We start from the raw sequence: 15514 nt of genomic DNA on the forward strand, positions 1-15514 counted from the left end.
ATCATGATCCTTGAGAAAGGCAAGGCAGCCTGAGGGCTGTGGCTTGAATCTCTGCACTGGTTGCATTTAATGGCTGTGTTCTTGCTGGAAGTTATTTCAAAGTTTCTGATGTTAATTTGGGGGCTGAAGATAATAACAGTGACTTTCTGGACTTGTGTGCATGGAACAAGTGATGGGACACGTCAAATAGCAGACAATTTTCATTATAAATAGGGTTGGCGATGTTTTGAAGATCCAAGTTAAGGGTCAAGACAAATTAGCAGACACCTGTCTATTAGTTTGTAAAAGGTGAGCGATTATGGTGATAATTGTATAGTGAACCTCTCTGAAAGCTTTGCAGCCATTATCCTGATAAAATAGTATCTGGGTGAGGAAATAGCTTTCTGTCTTGTAAATAAAACCCAGGAAAGTGGTTCTAGTGCCTGCCTGAAGTGTTGAAGTCCTAGCAGCTGCCATGGATCAGAGAATATACACAGACAGACAGACAGACAGACACACAGACAGAGAGACAGACACACACACACACAGAGACAGACAGACAGAGAGACAGAGACAGAGAGAAAGGGGTGATACTATATTGTAATCGCCTATGCTGATTGTGAATCTGGGTTCAACTGATCCTTTTGCCTTAGTCTCCAAGTGGCACATCCACTTAAAGGGTTGATATATGTGTGCACTCTGCTTTATTGTTAAACCTTTGTTATTACTTTGTGTATAGGTGTGGGGTGTGTGCCTTGACATGTGTGGAGGTCAGAGCACAGTTTTGTAGAGTCAGTTATTCCCTTTCATCTTCATGCGAGTTCCAAGGATGGAGCGCCAGTTGCCAGGCTTGCTCAGCAAGTGTCCTTACCTGCTGACCCACATCACCTGCCATCCGCCTTAGTTTTTGAGAAAGGCTCTCTCATTGAAATAGAGCTGATTTGGTTAGACTGACTGACACGTAAGCCCTGGGGAGCCTCCTGCTCCGGCTTCCTCAGTGCTGGAATTACAAGCGTGTGCCACTGCACTCCTTGCATTTTACTGAATTCTGTTCCCAGACATCAAAGGGTTGCTTTTTTTTTCTTTAGATTGAATTTATTGGAAAGGCCTAGAGAGTAATATAGCTAATACTCTCCATATTCACCTCTGAGGATTAACACCTTTATATTTTTTCCATACATATTTCAGATTTTATTAAAAAAGGATTTATTATAGTTAGATTTCTGCTGCTGTGATAAAACACTGCCCAAAAGCCACTTGGGGAAGAAATGGTTGATTTGGCTTACACTTCCATGTCCATCACTGAGTGACGTCGGAGCAGGAAGTCAAGTGGGAACCTGCAGGCAGGAGATGCAAGAGAGACCATGCATGGAACAGTGCTGCTTCCTAGCTCACTTTTCATGACTTGCTTATATAACCCAGGATTACCTGCTGCAGGAGCTGGGCCTTCCATGTTAATCAGCCATAAAGAAAAAGCTGCGCAATAGTGGCGCACACCCCAGCATTGCGGAGGCAGAAGCAGGCAGATCTCTGTGAGTCCGAGGATAGCTTGGTCTACAGAGCGATTCCATGATAACTAGGGATATATAGAGAAACTCCGTCTTGAGCTCCCTCCTCCCCACACAAAGAAAAGAAAATGCCCCGCAGACATACCTGCAGGCAATCTAGTGAAGGTAGTTCTGTTGAGTGTCTCTCTTCCCAGGCGACTCTAGTTCATGTCAAGTTGACACAAACTCACTATCACTGAATTGAAAATTCAAAGTGTCATGGAAAATGCCCTCTGGGTTGTACCATCAGATGTGCCAGGCCAACTCTGGCCCTCCTCAGATGCTATATATCCCTTACTTAACACTGGGACCTGGTGAAGTAGGAGAGGGTGTTTGGCCGGGAGCTTTACCCCACCCCCTGGCATCCATATATACAAGGAGTCTAAAAATGTTTAGTTAAAAGCATCACCTCAGCCCCTAACATCCTTATCCAAAAAAGTCTGGAATGTTTAGCTGGGGGCATCACTCTAACTCCTGGCATAAGCTCCCTACCCTGAGAGTTGCCTCAGTAGAAACTCCATCTCCAAGAAAACCCTCCAAATGGTGACCCCTCCCCAGGGAAGGTCAAGACCATTCCCACAGGTTATTTAAACTGCCCCCTCTCCCCAGAGAATGAACACGTGGTCTCCCCTTTTTTTCTCTCTGGTGGTCTCCCTGTTTCCCATGGTCTTCTGGTTCTCTGTTTTACTCTCCATGTTTTTCTGGGGGGCCACCCAGGAGTGCTGGCAGCCATTAAACATGGACATCTCCTAATTCGGTCTGATTTGGTCTGATTGGGATTATTTGCATCGGTGGAGAGATTTGTCGCTTAACAGAGGGCAGTTAGGATGTGGTCAAGTCAGGCTCCCGTGGGATGGGAGTAGCCCCACAGCAACACACTGACTGGGCTGAGCACAGGCGATGTGGAGGCTCAGAAACAAAGGGACAGATTCTGTCAGGGTGGATGGCAGCAGGTCCTCAATTGACTCTGCAGTGGGTATGCTCAGCATTTTTGTTAGGAGGTTAGATGTTTGCTGGAGGGATGTGTGTAGGATTATCTCGATCTCATTGTCATAGCATGCCCTTCATTTGCTTTGGGATACCATGTTGGGTTGGACGAGGCTTGGCTGTGTCGAAAGGAAAACTGAAACCACAGTAGCTCCCATAGTTTTTCTCTTGCATGAGCTGTCTGGAAGTAGCTTGGGCTAGTGTGGGTATTTTCTGGCCACGGGCACTCCAGCTGCATCTCTTCTTATTCTTGATGCATGTCTTTTACTCTTTATGACTGCCTCATGTCACCTGTCAGGTGGCTGCGGCTCTGCCATCACATCCATATTCCTGGCAGGTGGAAGAAAGAGATGGGAAGGCCAGCCAGCATCCTTGCCTCTGGTAGGTTTGGGGTGTCTGATGGAAGTTGTTTGTGAGGGGTGGGACCTTGCTCCAAGCCACTTTTTGTGCCACTACGTTAGGGAAAATTTTCAGCAAAGACTCATGGTCATAGTTGCAGAGGAATCCAGCTCCTACTTTCAGAAGTGACCTACCTAAGTGTCCTGGTGACCGGGGAGAGGGTGATATTTTATTTGCTGTATTGAATTCAGCCCCAGCAGGATACTTTCCTCTCCCAAATCACAGCAGAAACAGTTGCCTGGAAATATCCAGGATCCATTGGGTTTTGCTCCTTTTTATGATTTGTAAGAAACAAAGGTCCTTCTTTAGCATGCTCACCCCCTCCATATTTGCCAGTTTGACTGGTGTCTGCAGCCTGTCAGTCAGCCTCTCCCTGGCTTGTTTTGTTAAATGCCACTTTGGTTTTGAAACACCACTCTGCTTTAGTTTCTGATTACAGCTTTCCTGAGGCAACTGGTCATTTTGCTGTGCTTGAGTGGGTGGACAGACTCCAGTGCCTCAGCAGAGTGGCCTGTCTGATTGCTTTCCTCGGGAAGACTGGAGACTATTTCCTGAAGAGATGCAGCGGTCCCTGGCTAGGTTACTTCGAGCTTGTGCTCTTATCCCTGTCCTCTGCACTTGAGGTCCACAGCCCACCCCTTCCCCCTAGAACCTTCCTCCTGCCTGGCACCCCTGTCCTCCATGCAGATGGTCCTTCCCCAGCAGGTGCTCCCTGCTGTCTCTGTTGCCATTTTCTTCAGTTTTTCATTCTCAGAAGTTTGATCTTACTGCCCAGTTGATACATAATTTTTAAAAAATTTATATGTGTGTGCCTGCCTATGTGCATCACGTGTATGCATGACATCAACCTCCCTGGAACTGCAGTAACTGGCAGTTGTGAACCACTGTGTAGGTGCTGGGAACTGAACCCCCCCTCTCATATTCCATCACAACCATGATTTCCTCCTCCTTTCCTAACCAACCCCTTCTTCTCCAAATCCAGTTCTCTTCCCTTTCCTTTAGAAAAGGGCAGGCCTCCCAGGGGTATCAACCAAACATGGCATGTCAAGGTATAGTAAAACTAGGCATATCCCCTCATATTAAGGCTGGACTTGCAACCCAGTAGTAGGAAAAGGGTCCCAAAAGCAGGCAAAAGGGTCAGAGATAGATAGCCCCTGCTCCACAGTTATGAGTCTGTAATTCTTTTTCTTTGATTAATCCTTGTATAGTTTGGTATCAGGGTGATTGTGGCCTCACAAAATGAATTTGACAATGCTCCTTCTGTTTCTATGTCTTGGAATAATTTGAAGAGTGTTAGTATTAGCTCTTCTTTGAAATCCTGGTAGAATTCTGCACTAAACCACCTGTCCCTGGAACTTTGTTGGTTGAGATACTTTTAATGTCTGCTTCTGTTTCCATAGGGTTTTTTAAAAAATAGGTCTATTTAATTTATTTATTTGATCTTGATTTAATTTTCTTTCTTGACCTGGTGGCCATTCAGTAAAGAGTTGTTCAGTTTCCATGAGTTTGTAGGCTTTTTGTTGTTGAAATCCAGCTTTAATCTGTGGTTGTCTGATAGGATGTAGAGGTCACTTCAATTTTCTTGTCCCTTTTGAGACTTGCTTTAACATTTTTTTGTCTGATGTATGTGTTTCTTCTATTGTATCTTTAACACTTGAGATTTTCTCTTCCATCTCTTGTATTCTGTTGGTGATATTTGTATCCGTAGTTCCTGTTTACTTACCTAGATTTTCCATTTCCAGAATTCCCTGTTTGCATTTTCTTTATTGCTTCTATTTCTATTTTCAGGTTTTGAACAGTTTTATTTGTTTCCTTCAACTGTTTGTTTGTTTTTTTTTCTTGGCTTTCTTTAAAGGATTTATATTTGTCCTCCATTGTTTTCTTTGTTTCTTCCTTGATTTCTTTAAGGGATTTGTTTGTTTCCTATTTAAGAGTCTCTATTATCATTTTTATAAAGCTGGTTTAAAGTCATTTTCCTGTGTTCCAGATGTCCTGAAATATTCAGGGAAGACTGTAGTGCGATATTAAGCTCTGGTGGTGGCATATTGTCCTGGCTGTTCTTGTGTTCTTACATTGGGGTTTAGGCATCCGAGTTTGGGGTGATCATAGGTCTAGATGCTGATTTCTGGGTTTGTCTTTGTTGGGTAAGTGTTTTATTCCTTGGTTTCTGTTTTCCCTCTGGTCTTCTTGCTGGAGGGGCTTGCAGTTGAGTAGAAGGTCCCCACCCAAGTTGGGAATTGAACTTCTGATTGCTGGCTGGCCTCTGGTGGAACAGTTGGAGGCTGGACTTCTGATTGCTGGCTGGCCTCTGGTGGAACAGTTGGAGGCTGGACTTCTGATTGCTGGCTGGCCTCTGGTGGAACAGGGGCGTCCAGTGCACAAAGCACTCTTAACCACTGGGCATTTCTCTGGGGCCTGCACAGTGATGTGTTAAAATTCTTGTTTGTTTTTCTTGTCGACATATTCAAGAAACATTTGCCAAGATGGAAACAGAGACTGACCTGTTGGTATTGTTTAGATTTTTGTTGTTGTGTTATCAGGGATTGAGTCCAGGTCCAGCAAGTACTCTACCACTGAGTGAAGCCCCTGACTTGGTTTGGCATCTTCCTGTATGAGTGTCTGTGAGGGACTTTGCTGGGATTTGGGGAGGAAACATGAGTGCACATTGACTAAAGAGCATTTTAAAGGAGTCAGTGTGAAGCAAGTCCTGTCTGCCAGGATCTTTGCTAGGTCTGCACAGTCAATATTCCTGCCTTGTGCAGCCTGTTCTGGTCTTTGGGTCCTTGGCAGGGATGCAGAAGCTGCTGAAGGTAGAGCCGGTGTGAACAGTGAGCCAGCCTGTGCTCAAGTCTTCTTCTTGCCTTGTGTGTGTGTTTTAGGTTGTGTTATCTTATCAAATGTCTGCCCAAGTGTACAAGTACACTTGGAGTGTTAGAGCTGTGTTCTAGGCAGACACCCAGAAGGGAAGTGGGAAGTGAGTGTACTGGTGTCTGCCCATGGCCTGAGTGACAGACGAGATGAGGGACATGCTGTTTACTAGCATTGATCACACTTGCGCCAGGCATTCCAGGCCTAGGCTGGAGCCAAGCTTCCTCAGCTCCCCATTTCCTCATTTCCATTCTTTGTTGATTCTTTCCTGTAGCATCATAGGGATCCAGTCTCTCTAAACTCCTCCAGATGAGGTCAGGCCTGGCACACATTGCCTTGAATTATTCTTGCCTGCATTGTATATTGGGATTGTCTCATTTTAACACTGTTAGCAGCATGTGGCTTCCATTTCTGGGTGGTTAGGATGACCTGGTGCTGTTGGGTGGCCTTGCCTCTCCTTTTCCCTGCCACCTGTGTAAAATGAAGGATTCAGAGTAGACAGCAGAGGGATGCGTACCTGTGAGCCAAAAGCTGCCTTCTGGACTTCTATGCCTTTGTCATCATAAAAACAGTTTGTGATTTCTTTCCTTGTTGGAAAATACAAACAAAACCAAATCCACAAAGCTAATGTTTTATAGAAAACGAATAAAAATGTCATCTCTGGTGGCATACATCCATGACCCCAGCAGTGGGAAGGCCAAGGCAGGAAGAGCTTGAGTTTGAAGCCAACTTAGAATTCTGGGCTACGGAGTGAGTTCCTGGATAGTCAGGGATACAAAGTGAGACCCTGTCACAAACAACGGCAGCAGGAACACTGGGAAGAAAGAAGAGACACACAAAGGATAAGGAAACAATTTTTTACCCTTCCAGCTTTCTTACTGTTTTGGAAGGCAGCTTCAATATCTGGCTCTGGCTTTGTGCTGTACCAGTTCTCTGGAGTAAATGCCCTCTGCCTGTGACCCCTCCCTTCTTGATAAGTACAATTTTTATGTGGGTGTGAAGAAAGCTGATGGTACAACAACTCAACAAATAGTCGATAGGTATTTTAATATTGAAGTCGGGTTGTGGTATATAAGGTATGAAGGCTAGTAATGTCAAGTGTCTGCTAGCCGTGGCAGACAGTCTCAGCAGATGAAGGGACGGGTGGTGGCAAGCTACCACTTCATTCATTATGTAGCCTGGCTGGAAAGATTGTAGCATGAGCATTGAGGCTGTTGAGCCTGCGGGTTTGGTGCAGAAAGTTCTAATGCTTTCACTAGCAGTGTGTTCTTGGGCACATTACCCAGCATGCCCCACATCACTACCCACCCCCGCCCCATGCTGTTTCATTTGGAATTGCTTCTAAGCTAAGACTTCAAGTTCATTTGTTTATCTATCTTACTTTGTATCCTGGGATGGCTTCAAAACTACCATCCTCCTGCCTCAGAACCCCCCTGCTGTAATCCCTGGGATTACAGGTGTGTGTCTCACCTGGCTCAAGTTACCCCTAAAAGTTCTGTGGTTTGCCCATGGCATTGTCATGTAGTCACTTTGCTACAAGGATGTCTGGGAAGCAGCACCTGTGTTTTATGTCACCTGCCTTGGTGTACAATCCCTCGGAATGAAGAACAGCTGTATGGAAATACTGGTCATCTCTGCTATGGGCCTCAGCAACCATTGTGCTGCTGGTGAGTTCCGTGAGCAGTGCTGTGGCTTTGATGGAAACAACAAGATTAGAAAGACAGTCTCCATTCAGTACTGTGGGATTTTCAGGTGACTGGCTCACTGGGTAACAAGAGGTGTCCTCTTTGTGCTTAGTGGCCAGCTGTCCTTGTCTAGTGTGCATTGGTGTCACAGAGGGTTGGACTGACCTTGGCCTATGTCTTGTTTATCAGTGGTCTGCTGTTGTGTCATTTGGAAGGGACACAGACTCAGCCAACGCTATCCCACCCCATCTCCTCCCCATAAAACCTGACGCCAACTGCCAGGTCAGTTAACAGTGGGCCACAGACCTGGGGAACAAGTATTAAATGACCCTGTCTATGTTGTTGGCTTGTCTTCAGGAAGACAGAATGAAATTTATTGTAATATGATGATGCACATCACCCATCTCTCCCAGTGCTGCCTCTTAGGTAACCAGACCCGAATGATGCATGTAAACGTATGCAAGCCTCATGTCCTAATCACATGCACGCCTGCTCTGCGTTCCCCCAATGTGATCCCCTGACCAGCTTGGCTTTTTATATAAATGTATGTAAACCTCATGTCCTAATCACATGCACGCCTGCTCTGTGTTCCCCCAATGTGACTAGCTTGGCTTTGGACAGGCAGCCTTGCTTATAGGTTTGTATGGTTTTTAAAATGTATTTTGTGTGTTTGCTTGCATGTATGTCTGTGGCACATGCACTCACGATGCTCATAGAGGCTGGAAGAGGGTGTTGATTTCCCTGGCACGAGAGTTTTGAGTGGTCAGCTGATATCTGGGTACTGGAATTTGAGCTGGGGTCCTCTAAAGAGCAGTGAGTGCTCTTAGTCACTGAACTGTTTCTCCATTCCTTCCCGTTCTGTTGGGACATGCCCATACCCATTTGTTGTATCACTGATACCTGTTTTCATGAGACTGTAATAGAGCTGAATAGCTCCAGCAGAGACCAGGGGGTCCTCACACTCCAAAATAGTTATCATCTGACATTTGGAGGGAGTTAGAGGCCCCAGACCTGCCTTGCCTTTTCAGGTAACATTGTCCCTCAACAGAACTTCTCTGGGTCAGCCTTTCTCTTTGGAATCACCGTAGGTATACTGTTTGTTCACAACTCATTCTCTGCAGGTGCCGATGGGCTGAGCACTGCAGTGCTGGCTGGCAGGTAGGGGTCAGCAGCAACCTCTGTGCCTCCTACAGGGACAGACCTTCCTTGGAAGTGGGTGTGTGTCTATCCACATCTTGATCATCCCTCCACCAGCACTGATGCACACCTACCATCCCACCTGCCAGCCTGCACTCTGCTTCCTTGGCTTTGGCCCAGACCAGACATGAGAACTGTGGTTCTCCTATTAGAAAGGTCTATTGAGGCCTGCAGTTTTATTATAGTAATAACTTCCCCAACTTTAGCAGACAGTTGAAACCAGCTGATAGCAACGAGGACGTGTGGTGTTTCTGGAACCGAAAAGCCTGGGGTGCAGAGATGATTGGTGTGTGTGCCAGGAGAGCCAGCACTGTATACATTCATTCTCTTTCCAGACCAGTGATGGGGGAGTGTCATATATCAATCTGTTGATTTCCTTGGTTAAGCAATAAAGAAACTGCTAGGCCCATTGGATAGGCCCACCCTTAGGTGGGTGGAGTAAACAGAACAGAATGCCGGGAGGAAGAGGAAGTGAGGTCAGACTCGACAGCTCTCCTCTAGGGAGCAGACGCCCCAGAGAGACGCCATGCTACCTGCTCCAGGGAAGACGCACACCATGCCCCAGCTCCGACCCAGGATGGACTTAGGCTAGAATCTTCCCGGTAAGCGCACCTAGGGGCGCTACACAGATGATTAGAAATGGGCCAGAGCAGTGTTTAAAAGAATACAGTATCTGTGTAATTATTTGGGGCATAAGCTAGCCGAGCCAGGCAGGCGGCTGGGGTGTTTGGGGACGCAACCCTGCCGCCGCCCCTTATTACAACAAATGACGCCCAGACGTGGGGCTAACTAAATCCACTTAAAAAACCTGAGAAGTCTTAAAAATAAGGGAGAGAGAGTTTAACACAGATTTTTGCTGTTTGTTGGTGGTGTGCTGTAGAGAGATTTCCTGATTCAGTAACAGCAGCAGAAAAAAAAGCTGCGTTGTTTTAAAGTGTGGCTTCCTGGGGCTGTGCCGCCAGTGCAAACTCTGGCTTTATGTTTGTGTTCCCGCTTGGGATCGGAAGGAGAGTGCTCTGAGACGGTGCGATGACTCAGAGCTTCCCGCCTGCTCCTGGGCAGAAGGCAGAATCAGGCTTAGGCAGGCGGAAGAGCATGGCGGATTCCTGCCGCCATACAGAGACGTGTTTTTAGACTGCGCAGTGCTCTGCCTGTCAGATTTGGATGTTACTTGGATGAAAAGAATTTCTGTGCTACACGCTCAGTCTCAGAATTAAAGTGCTGAGTGCCGCTCCTACCTGGTAGCCCCAAGAGGCTTCCTGACTCAGCTTTAGCTGCAAAACCCTGCGGCTCATTAAGAGGTCCTGCCACAAAACACTTAAACAGTGTTGATGAAAAGCTGAACACATGCTTTTCGGTTTTCAGCCGTAGCAGGAAAAAAGCTGTGCCATTTAAAAATGCCGGCTTTCTGGGCCATCCTGCCAGGGCAAACTCTGACTGTTTGAGGCAGGAGGGCCGGCTACTGAGAGAGGACTTGAGTGTTGTCTGTTGTAGCTTGCTGGCTGGCAGGGACCTTGAAAAGCCAGTTGTGGCTATAAACATGGCTACAGCCAGTACCTCAGCCAAGAGGCTGAAAAGCTAAGGAATGGACTGGATCTAGCTGGCAAAGCCACGCCTTTAGTCCTACTGATATTGCTTGGTAAATTAAAGGCTCTTGTGGTCAGAAAAAGAGATATACAGTAAAGAGAGATTCAAAGACAGAGAAAATTTCTGAATGGTTTAAAGTGTGTTAAAAATATATGCAAGCTAAAAGTTAAAGTTCTTAAAGTAAAAAAGAAAAGGAAGAGAGTTGTTGTGTGTACACACCTTTAATCCCAACACTTGGGAGGCAGAGGGAGATAGACCTCTGTGACTTCAAGGTGTGGTAGCACACGCCTTTAATCCCAGTGCCTAGAAGGCAGAGACGAACAGATCTCTGTGAGTTCAAGGTGTTGTAGCAAACACCTTTAATCCCAATGCCTGGGAGGCAGAGACAGGCGGATCTCTGAGAGTTCAAAGACAGCCTGGTCTACAGGTCAAAGATATACGCTCAAAAAGCAAAAAGTTAACCTAGGAATGTCACAGCTTAGATTCTTAAGCGCCTAGTGATTTAAAGGTGCAAATCAAAAGTGCTCCTGGATAGTAAAAAATTGCAGATTCACAATAGGACAGATTCAGACCACTGAATGAGTCACACTGTTCGATGAATGTACGTAGGCTTGGGACAGAGAAGAAAAAGAATATAGAGAATAAAGTTAATGGTTTTAAAAAAAAAAAGGTAAAGTCTTTAAAGAGACAGAATAAAGTAAAGTGATAGAGTAAAAATAAGCCGCGTAAAGATGAAAAATTCACAGAGAGTCTGGATTCTTTGTATTATTGTGTTTTCTTTAAAATTTTTGACTGTGAAGGAGCTAAGTACAGAGAGACATTTCATTATATGGGCTGCCCAGTGGAACCAGAACGGATATCATGAGGGTATGACTTCAGAATTTGGATCTAAGGATATGATACTTTGGAAAAGAGATTCTTCTTTTGTTTTCACAGAGGATGAGACTCTATGGATTTCTTCTATTCCGATTTGGTATGATGGACCACGTCCTCCTGAAGGGTTGCTGTGAACATCTTCAGAAAATTGCCTTGCTCAACTGCCAACTGAGATAAACCTGGCACACAGGTTACACCCTAAAATCATTAACGACGCCCCCATTCAGCAGGAAGCAGTTTGGAGAGAAAAAACTGCGCCCATGTTCCCAAATATAGTTTATAAATGTTCTTTTACATTTAAAGGGGGATATGATATAGGTATGAATAATTTGCATTAGTATAGATTTTGCTTTATTTATAGAGATTTAAGGTCAATTTTGTTATATGTATAAATGTTTCTGATGTAACTTTTACTTGATAACTGTTTTGTTATATGTAATTTTGCTATGTTAAAGTTAAAGCCTTTCTTTTTTGTTTAAACAGAAAAAGGGGAAGTGATGGGGGAGTGTCATATATCAATCTGTTGATTTCCTTGGTTAAGCAATAAAGAAACTGCTAGGCCCATTGGATAGGCCCACCCTTAGGTGGGTGGAGTAAACAGAACAGAATGCCGGGAGGAAGAGGAAGTGAGGTCAGACTCGACAGCTCTCCTCTAGGGAGCAGACGCCCCAGAGAGACGCCATGCTACCTGCTCCAGGGAAGACGCACACCATGCCCCAGCTCCGACCCAGGATGGACTTAGGCTAGAATCTTCCCGGTAAGCGCACCTAGGGGCGCTACACAGATGATTAGAAATGGGCCAGAGCAGTGTTTAAAAGAATACAGTATCTGTGTAATTATTTGGGGCATAAGCTAGCCGAGCCGAGCCGGCGGCTGGGGGGCGTTGGGGACGGACGCAGCCCCGCTGCCGCTCCATATTACTACAGACCAGGTGTTTCCTGTTCAGGCAGGAGAGGCGGGCAGGGCAGGTACAGTCACGTAGAAGCCCTAGAACTTAGGGCTTGCATGAGCTCTGCCGTGGTAGGAGCAGAGGTGAGCTGAGCTGGAGAGAAGGACGAGTCAGAAGAAATGGCCCAATTCAACTTCCATGTTGCTTCCTCTGCAGTGCCACTGAACCCCGCATCTTAGGTTGTTTCCCAGCACGCAAGAAACGGAATTCTGCCTTTAAAGGGACCGTGACTTTTAGGCACCTAAAATATTTTTCTTTTCTTTCTGTTTTTTTTTTTTTGAAATTTCTGACATTGTTTGAATTTAATGATTCATATTACGAATTATTCATGAAAATGATCTTTTAAGCATCTTATAATAGCTGAAATTATCCTTCATTAGATACTGACAGTTCCTGTGATGGGTGTAATTATAAAAAATATTCTTAGGCTAGCTATATTCTGCAGTGTTAAAATTACGCAAATGAGCAAGGGACAGGAATAGCAGCTGAGTAGGATGGTCAGGTTTCATGGGAAAGGGGGGGCACTGCAGGCTTTCTAAAAATGAATAAATTTGTGCTTGTGTGCACAGCAGGCATGCCTCCCGGACTGTCTGCCTTGCTGCTCAGCCACTCTTCCCAGGGAGCAAAGGAATACCAGCGGCTGACTTGCGTGTCGCTCTTGCCCATATATGAATCGTGGGATGGAGAAGTTTTTTTCCCCTTTAGTTTTGTTCACTCAGCTTTTTCTGCGAGGCACACAGTAGTAATCTCAGATGTTTGTGGAGAATGGCAGGCTTGTCGCTAACACAGCTCTATGTAAGGAAGGGAGAGATAGAGCAGGAAGGAGGGTCCTGGGGTGGGGCTGGGGCAACCACCTGAGTTAATGGGACCACAGCACAGCTAGGGCTCAGATTCGAGGCTCATGGGGGCCACCTGATTTCTTGGATTTTATCTTGGTACCTTCTCTAAGGTTCTATACATCTTTGACTGTCCTTGAACTTGTGACTCTCCTGTCTCAATCTCCTGGTTATCTGAGATTCTAGGTGTCACTGTGCCTGGCTTAGGTTCACTCTTTTGCTTTTCAGAACTGGAGATGACGTCAGGACCACACTTGTGCTAGGCAAGCATTCACCACAGATTCAACCCTAGCCGTCTTTGCACTTTTATTTTGGGGCAAGTTTCACAAAGTTGTCTAGGTTGTTCTCAGACTTGTTCTATAGTCCAGGCTGATTTTGAACTTGAAACCCTGCCTTAGTTTCCGGAGTAGCTTAGATGACAAGTCTGCACTACTGTGCCTGGACTTCTCTTGGTATCATTGTGGGGAATGTGCAGAAAAGAGGAGTGCCTGCCCATCCAACGCACTGTGGTGTCATGCTGCCAGTTCTTTGCTTGTCCAGGCTCTGTACCTTGTTCCACCATTCAGTTTCCTACAGGTCTTCCCATGCTTCTCCTTAAAGCCCCCAGGAAGACGTGAGCTAGTTACTGCTGGTGCTACCTCTGGTCCTGCACTCTCAGATCCACTCACTGGCAATGTTGGGGGTCAGCTCTCCCATCTTCCTAGTTTTGACCTGAACCATTTAATAAGACCATTTAATAAATAGGCCAATGAAAATGATGGAGACTAACGTTTCAGTATGCCAGCTGCCAGGCTCAGCTCTAAGAAGCATACGCTTATTTAAGCTTTATGGTTTTCCTGAATTGCTAGGTGTGATGATGATCTTCATTCATCCAAGGAGGAAACAGAATTTAGCTAAAGTCACACAGCAGATTAGGAAGTGAGACAATAGTGTCAAGTTTCTTGGGGGCTAGTGATAGATCGGTGTGGGGGAAGTGCTTTGTTTGCCCTTCAAAAGAGTGCTCAAACCTTCATGTCCAGGGTTTTCCACAAAATCACAGCCCACGAGCACAAGCTTCTCCTTCGTTAGTTCATTCATTCGTTTCCTCCCCTCCTTCTTTCAGATAGGGTCTTGTGGATCCCACGTTGACTCCAAACTTCCTTCGTAGCAGAAGATGACCTGGAATTCTTATCTGCATCTCCTAAATGCTGGGGTCACAAGCATGCACTGCTATATTGTTTCATGCAGTGCTAGGGATCAAAATTAAGAGATTCATGTACGGTAGGCAGGTGTCTGCCGGCTGAGCTACATCTGCAGCCCGTTTGTTATTTATTTGGACTCTGTCCTGTTTGTGTTAGTCCAAGACGTGTAGGTGAATTCTGCACTGTCTTATGAGATGCCATGAGCTTGCGGTAGATCACGGTCTCCCGACCTGTGTGATTTTCTTGCAGAGGGTGTCTCCAGATGACACCGTGTCATCGTGTGATCTCTGTTACACCTGGGGACCAAAGGCCAGAGGTTGGCAAATATTTTTCCCAAAGGTCCAGGCGTGAGGAGTTTAGGCTTTCCATTGGTTTCTGCTTCCTCTGCATTCTTTCTCCCGTTTCCCTACTCATCCTCCTTCTCCTATCCCTTGTACAAAGCCATGTGTAGCTCCAGACTAGATTTGCACCTGTGGTATATGGTATATCAAGCCATGTTACAGACAATTGTTACCATTAAGCCGTTGCTTTTAGAAAAAAATAAAACTTTGATGGGAGCTGTTTCAGTCAGTGAAATGCCTGCTTTATAAGCACAGGTCTTGATTTCAGTCCCCAAATCCATGTGGAGAAAGCTGGGCATAATGATATACATGTGCCTGTCATCCTGGCCTAGGATGGCTGAGACAGGCAGGTTCCTGGGGCTTGCTGACTAGTTCCAGGCCAATGAGAGGTTCCATCTAAAATCACAGGGGATGGCACCTAAGGAAGGAGAGTTGAAATTGTCCCCTGGCCTCCACATGCATGTATGTGCATATATACAGCACCCATGCACTGCTCACACATGTACCTGTATACAGGTGAAGGAAGGGTTAAAGCCTGGCTGTCCTTGTTGTGCTTTAGTTTTGTTCAGTTCAGTTAGTGTGTCTTCTTAATTCGTGTGGATTCACCTGGAGTCCCTTCTGTTTGCTACTTACCCCACCCCATTCTTCTGTTCTTGGTGTGCCCCAAACACACTGCTCCTCTGGAACCTTTACAGACAGCACCGTATCAGGATGGCTGTGTTCGTCAGCTCCCTCCAGTAATACCGCACCTAAGTCAGCCTGCAGGAAGAACGAGCCCTTTGCTCACGGTTTCAGAGGTTTTAGTCTGTGGTCAGTTGACTCTTTCTTTCATGCTGTGCTTCAGTAGGGTAGACCATCAGAGTATGGAGCACACATGAAGAACCCCACTAACATCAGAGCAGTCAGGAAGCAGGAGGAAATAACAGGGTCTCAACCATATCTCGAGAGTGACTTCCTCCTACTATCCCTTGCCATCTGAGGACTCTCACCTCCTAGTAGAATGGCCATCTGGGGTCCAGTGCCTTTCACCCGAGGGTTGTTGACTTTCCAGTGTTTTCTTCTGTAATTTGCAGAAAGACCAT

The 15514-nt window shown here is 45.8% G+C and overlaps 1 protein-coding gene across 3 annotated transcripts in view; it reads left to right on the forward strand.

The window, feature by feature from the left end:
- Window positions 1-15514, forward strand: part of Snx29 (sorting nexin 29) — a 420267-nt gene that overhangs the window by 176961 nt on the left and 227792 nt on the right. The window lies entirely within an intron of this gene.

Source organism: Microtus pennsylvanicus, chromosome 11 (genome assembly GCF_037038515.1).
Source record: "Microtus pennsylvanicus isolate mMicPen1 chromosome 11, mMicPen1.hap1, whole genome shotgun sequence".
NCBI classification, from domain to species: domain Eukaryota; kingdom Metazoa; phylum Chordata; class Mammalia; order Rodentia; family Cricetidae; genus Microtus; species Microtus pennsylvanicus.